Here is a 7,408-nt window from a genome sequence, read left to right as displayed (position 1 = left end):
TTATCTGTTATTTATCTTTCTAAAAACTAACCCTAACCTAAAAAAGAATTGGATTTACTCCCATCGAAAAGAGGAGAAGACGGGTATAAGATCCCTCAGTCCAAATCTTTATCTTTCCAATACATAGGTGTCGGTAAAAAACGGGGGAGGCGAGCAATAAACCCAAAAGGGGTAAGCTACATTTTCAATTCTTATATGATGGATAAATCTTTCCAAAATAAGAGGGGGGTTTAGCCCTCTCACGTGGCCCTTCGCTTGGTCTCGATGTCTATGATATACTTTAAAAAAATCATATAATGTATATACCTAATTGGTATGTCGTTGAAAACTTTCAGTATTAAATGCCTTAATTAAAACAGATGAAAACTAGAAATTTTTAAGTACAGTAAAACGTATGAGAGAGAAAGAATTTTCATAGTTTTGAACAATCAAATTGCCCCCTTTTTATTATGATAAATGCTAAGTTGCTTTAAGTACGGCTCCGTGTAAAAATCATGCAGGCAGTACAGAAAAGGTGATTCATCGACCATCTTCAAATTCCATAAAATTGGGTTTAATATATTCATTTGGGTCTAAAATGAATATAAACAGTTGATTTTGTTATAATTCTTCTTTTTTCATATAGCCAAGGATAAAGTTCTTAAGGTGTAATTTTGTATAGATAGTGTGCAAATAATGCCTATTTCAGAAAAGAATATCTTTAAAACCCTAGAAGATGTACAAAAACTTAATACATAATTCCAGTGAACATGGAAGGCTTAATAATAATTTACTTTAATATTTTTGTGCAAACGAAGTATTAAAAAGATACAAGGTGTTTAAAATCGAGAATTTGTCAAGATTCTTCAAATGAGTTATCTCCCTTTGCAATTTTACATAGGTGGCGCTAGTAAAAAAAAATGGCAGCCTCCATGGTTAGCTGTACGCTGCAAAGCTATTTTGATGCATCCTGTGATGTTTATTGCAAAAATATGTGTGAAGTGACATAAATTGGTTGAAAGGATTCTACAAGAACAGATTAGGCATAGTTTTCGGGCAAAAGTGTAGCCATGTGTCGTGTTGATTAGTATATTGACCTTGTTGACGTTCTCCCGAAATGGTACTCGCCTACTGACACCGTTGTGATCCATCTCAGAAGTTTAAATTCTACAGTAATTCCACCAGAGTCCAAGAGTAAACTCTCAGAGAGGGGTGGCAGTCCGATTTTGTCAGCTTACTTGACTTGGAGAGGGAAGATAATTTACATTTGACCAGGTAAGATCAGGTCAAGAACACTGCAGAACAATTTCTTGATTAAGATAATTAATTTTGTAGCTTGAAATAGCTATGTAGCTTTAATATGTTGACGGTGCGACCGTTAGGGTGACAGCATATACTTATCCATTTTCATTTAGATTAGACATGTAAATCCGCACGTGACATTCCGTGCATATTAGATTCTGACGTCATATGACGTCGTTTGTATGTTGCTTTAGCAAACCGAAGCCTGAACAAGGCTGATTTCAATCAGTTTATGACTATCTTTTTGCAATAAACAAATAAATTCATTAAATCAAGACAAGTTTATTATTCGTTTAACTTTTGTTGTTATTCTCGTGAGAATGTTGCTTTAGAGTTTGTGTATGAAGTGATGCATTGTGGGTCTAAATTACTGCAGTAAAAAATTCTTTGGAATGAATGTGCAGTAGTCTGAATTTTCTCTTTGCCCAGGCATTGTCATCAGAGCTCGCAGTTACATGCATAGCTTTGCGACCCTTGCTGCACTCGCTATTAATCTATTCAAAATAGCTTGGTAAAGCTTTTTATATGCAGTCAAAAGTATTTTACAAGTCCTATATGACAATGTATTATGAGTCTTTAATTAATAAAAAGGAAAAATCATAGATACTTGTAGTATTGCAGCTGTTGAATACTTTTAATTGAGCAAAGGACGAATTTCAATTTTCAGCAAAATGTTTTTGTCTCTACTCTAGCATTCTACAATTAATTGAATGAGTCCCCAAGCATGACAGTCTACTATTTGTTAATACAAATCAGAAGCGACACGGTTTTTGTCGATTTACTGCATACTTTATTTACTTCATCACCAAAAACAATAGAGTTTCTTTTTTACTTTATACAGTCAAAATTGAAAGATTAGTTTCCAAAGACACTGCTCGATGCTCACATTTAAAATTGTAGTTTTAGATGATAAATACAGTGAACCTTCAGATATCTGGACGCCAGATATCCGAATGCTTCAGTATTCAGACGATTTTTCATCAGAACGAAAATTTTTAACGTTATTTTGTCTTGTTTAACTGGTAATTCAGGTATCCGGACACTTCACACATCTGGACAATATGACTAGGAACCAAAGTGTCCGGATAAATGAGGTACCACTGTAGTTGCTTCCAATACCTACCGTACAAACCTTGTGATGTTTGCATGTCTTTATACTTTTGATATTTGATTGAGGGGTTAAATGATAATTGTGCACCTTGTGCTGCTGTCTAAAACTATGTAAAGAAAACTGATAGCCAAAATACATGCAAATTTAAGCTGATGTGTCATCAGATAATATTGTCGTCTAGACCTGTTTAAGTTACTGTGCACTCCCCTATGTGCGATGAGGCATGAATAAGTATGATGGTATGGTTAAGGCAGTGTTTGAAATAACTGTTGCTCAACCGCCTGAGATGCACAAATTTTGCCACAGGCAAACAGATTTGTAACAGATTACAAATTTGACACCCGACTGAAAATGAAAAACTTTTCAAAAACTTGACCTTGGTTTTATGTATTAATTGAAACATCGTTTCAAAACTTTCTTTCATGTACTTTAAATGTAAAGAGAAGAGCGGAGTCCTGATATATTTTTGCTTTAAATTAAAAAAAAAATAATACAGGTATTTCTTTCTTTCTTTGACCTTGGTCATGACTTTTGAATGAAAAATAATTTAATTTCACTTGTATCAAGCAATTTCATTGGCTGAATCATTCAGAGGAACATATAACATTTTGTATAACATAACTTGCCTACATCACAATGAGTTACGTCAAAAACGTATCACTCCGCTTGACATTACTTTTGAAATACATGTATTGCTCAATTTGAAGCCTTTTTCTGGAAGAGATATTGTCTATTTGTCTACACTGAAATTAAATTATAAGGAATGAAGCTTATTTCAACGTATGTTATCCGATATAACAAAACTTTGGGCAGTTTACGCTTTCTTATAAACCGCTTCACGGTTTATAAAGCGTAAACTGCCCCAGGTTATGTTATATCGGATAACATAAGTTGAAATAAGCTTCATTCCTTAAATAAAGGGCTTTTCTCATTGGGATTCAAAACCAAGGCGCACATGAATCTTAAAAAATAGATAGAAAACTTGGAATGGTTTAAGTAACAATCTTTTAAAATCTTCTCAAGAAAAGCAAAGTGGTGATATGGAAGCATTCTCTGGTGATGTAGTGTATAAATAAATTGGTTAAGTTAAACCCCCCTTTGGGTAGGATGGGGCCACAATGGGGATCAAAGTTTCACATTGCAATATATAGGGGAGAATCTTCCCTAGAACAGCAAAGCCATGATTAATATTGTACTGATATGGAAGTCATTGGTAGAAGCCTCAAGTAGTGTAGATTCTGTTTAAATTGTACTAAAGTTAAAACTGGAGACATATTGCAAATGATAAAAAATACGCTAGTAGAAAAGATATTTCACATACAGCAAAACTCGTTTAATACAAACATGGATATAGCGAATTCACAGATATAGTGAAGTTATTTTAGATCCCAAGCTACTGTAGATCACTAAATTTTCGCGACATCTTATTTTCGAAAGATAGTCATTGACTCTTGATTAGCGAGACAAAATTTTCACGAATTATGGTTTTTGTTCTATATAATCTTAAGGAATACTTTTATACGCAAGAATTTAATTTTCGCGAGCACACTGTCTCGCGTAATTATGCCAAAATAAAGTTCTCATGAATAAAAAGTGATTTACGGTATATAAATTTAACAAATTCCTTATATGGATATAATGAGTAATTGATGTACATTTAGCAAAGTAATTTAATAGGTCCCGGTGACTTTGTTATAACTTTGTTTTACTGTACATGTATTTCATAAATTAGTATTATTGTTTGTTATATGAATTAAACCACATTTTATTTTCACAGAATGTATGCGATGGGCTGCATCATGGTTTTGAAGGAAAAGGTTACACTATTTATTACAGACAGCAAGAAAACATCACTGAACACCACCAACTAATAAGACTCCAAAGGTGGGAGAATGTATGTCATGCAACCATTTATAGATTTTTAATGAAATTACTGCATTATATAAACTTGATATTCCATGTAAAGTAATTTATAAAATCAAAATAACCATTTAGTACCTTAATAATAATGTAGCATAAACTAAAGAATTCTAAATTGATGAATGATAAGTACATGTACATTAATATTGTAATTATTATTTTAGGAATAATGGAAAATAAGATATTTAAAGCTGTCAAAGAGCAGAGATTAGAGTTCAGTGGATTCTACTTTGGATAATGTTAATCAGGCAGCAATTCTCTTCCCAAGGATCTTAAGTGCTTTTAGAAGAGGCTAATAAACAAAGGACAGTCACTTACTACAGAAGAGAAGCAGGGGAGATTAGTGATATTCTGAGTGGCATGACTGCACCTTACAAAGATGTAAAACTTTAAAAATTGTGTTAACATATACATTGATTATATGATAAGTGTATCTAGTAATCAATTTTAAGATGATTAATATTTTCAAATGTTATTTTAAATTTTACTGTTCATTAATGAAAAAAAATAATTTGTGTTGTACCGTAAATCTGGAAATTTTTGCTGTAGATAAATTTTTAGCAAATTTGCGCGTTCATTGCATTCGCAAAAATATTTTTCTTAAAAATAGATTACCAATAAGAAAATGTAACAAAGCAGTGGTCATTCGCAAAATTTTGAAACGTAAAAATAAATCAACAGCATTTTGACCCGAATTCGCAAAATAAAATCGACGTAAAAATTTCCAGATTTACGGTATTTGAATTTGGAAATGTAAAGGAATTTATTTTAAACTGTAAACTGATATTCTTACATGTAAACATGTACTGGCGTATGTACATGGTATATTTATTGGACTCTGACAAAAGATGATGCTACTTCTTTTCTTGGTGAAATTATTAATCACAATGATTTTTGTGCACATGATTTTTTTTAATTTTCCATAGGGTATGGTATCTATGAAACCTACTCAGCCTTTTTGTTTGGCTATTTTTTAAATCATAGATATATTTTATTTTCTTGATACTGAAATCCCCAAGAAATGATATTTTATTGTTTGTCAACATGAATTATCTCCCCCTTTCAGCTTGAAATTAGAAATAATACTGTAGATATAGATATAATTTGATTAATGAAAATAAATAATTGTGTTGTATTTGGATTTGGAATTATAAAGAAATTGTTTTGAAATGCTAATTATAATTTAACATGCATATGAAATATATACATGACATTTAGTTGACCGTGACGAAAAAGTGAATTTCCCATTTTTGTTTAAAACTCTTCAATGGCTTTTGGAAATTAATAATCAAATGCACAAAAATGTTTTTAATATTTTATTTGCCATAAGGTATGGTGTTTAGGAAATAAATACTGCCTTTCTGATTGGCTGTAGTGTATTTTTTCTTTAAATTTTTTGTAATATAACTAAATTTAGCTGTAAATCCTTTAAAAATTGAAAATTTAAGTTTTTCTCAACATGGATTATCTCCCCTTTTCAGCTTAGAATTAAAAACTATTACTGGATGTGGTAATATTTGGATTAATTATGAAAAGTAAATAATTTAATTGTATTTGAAAATGGAAATATAAAAAAATGGTTTTAAAATGCTATTTTTTTTTTTACATGCAAACATATATGGTGGATATTGGACTGTGACAAAAAAAGTGAAATTACAATTTTTGTACAAAATTCATCAGTTGTTTCAGGAAATTAATAATCATTTGCACAAAAATGTTTTAATAATTTTATTGACTTTAGACTATAGTCTCCATGAAACTAGCATGGCTTTTTAGTTTGGCTGTGGGGTTTTTAGAAATTTTTGATAGATAAAAATCCTAAAAATTTGATATTTTACATTTTTTGCCAATAATGAATATGGATTATCTCCCCTTTTTAGCTTAAAATTAGAACACATTACTGGTCATAAAAATATTTTGACTAGATATGGATAGTAACTACTAATGCTGTATTTTAATAAGAAATAAACATAAATGTGTTTTATTGTTTAGTTTTCTTTTCATTTAATCTTCATTATTGGTATTTTTGCCTGTTTTTAGAGGAAATTTCAGCCATTTTTTGTCCAAAACAGTTTATTGGTTGCCATGGATACCAATAACAGAATTAAAAAAAAATTATAATTTTTTTTGGAGTGTCTTAGCATACTCTACCAACATGCAAAGTTTGAAGAAATTCTGAAACCCCCCATGAATCACCCTCTGCATGATTTTTACACGGAGCCGTACTTAAGCTGTCCACTGTTAGTGCCCCTTTTACACCTTTACATCTATTTATCAAAGACTAGAATTAAAAAAAAAAACGAATTCATGATCTTAAAAAAATCGTCACTCTTTTTTTTAAAGACCCTTTTCCCTTTTATTTTATCAAAATCTCAAATATTTAAAACGTCAATATCTCAGGTCCTGAAGTGACTTTATCATGAAAAAATTTATCCAACCAGGATCTGTTATTTATCATACCGATTATTTTTTTAGGAATACTGATTATTTTTTACATTTTTTTTCAAAGTGCGTCAATATTGTCGATATTAACGTACTTTGAAATAAAAATCATTTTTTTTCAAAGTGCGTTAGCTTGGTTCCAAATTTAATTCACTTTGAAAAAAAAAAGTGCGTTGTAACAACTCAAACCTATTTAAGGTAGTCCGATCCTCAGATTCATTAAAATTAGCAGTTAAGTAATCGAAAACACTCATAGGATTATCTCTGAATTCACAATTTAAGGGGGGACCTATGTCCGAAAAGTCTTTGTGTGAAATTTTCAAAACTTTGACATTTCTTTCCTGACCACTTGCTCTTAATTTTTAGGTATTAAAAACAATACCTTTATATGCTTATTTTTACACAGGAGCACGTGCAAAAATAGTGTGAAATGCTAAAAATAGATTATTTTCAGTCATTTTTGTTCTACCCCAAATATCCGCTAAAAAGAACCAAAAATGTCAAATCATATTCAAAATCAACACTTATTTAATTTATATGACTTGTATCTTTAAAATGGAGGCAAATTCATTGAAATCCATCTCGCATGAAAAATTATAATTGAGCACAATGTAAGTATTACCCCATTTTTCTTGTCGTATTTTTTACAATTCC

At 30.8% G+C, this 7,408-nt stretch overlaps 1 long non-coding RNA gene across 1 annotated transcript; it reads left to right on the top strand.

Annotated features, from left to right (window-relative positions):
* The first annotated feature begins 808 nt into the window (after nt 1-808).
* On the top strand, nt 809-4,709 carry LOC134260848 (uncharacterized). Its single transcript, XR_009990651.1, has 3 exons — nt 809-1,254; nt 4,170-4,276; nt 4,477-4,709. It is a non-coding gene; the product is annotated as an uncharacterized LOC134260848 (long non-coding RNA).
* Nucleotides 4,710-7,408: the final 2,699 nt, after the last annotated feature.

The sequence above is a fragment of the Saccostrea cucullata genome, unplaced genomic scaffold (assembly GCF_032062105.1).
Source record: "Saccostrea cucullata isolate Sc308-1 unplaced genomic scaffold, CSIRO_AGI_Scuc_v1 ctg18633, whole genome shotgun sequence".
In the NCBI taxonomy this organism is placed as follows: domain Eukaryota; kingdom Metazoa; phylum Mollusca; class Bivalvia; order Ostreida; family Ostreidae; genus Saccostrea; species Saccostrea cuccullata.
Note: the sequence above shows the minus strand (reverse complement) of the source record. Positions and strands in the feature narration are given on the sequence as shown.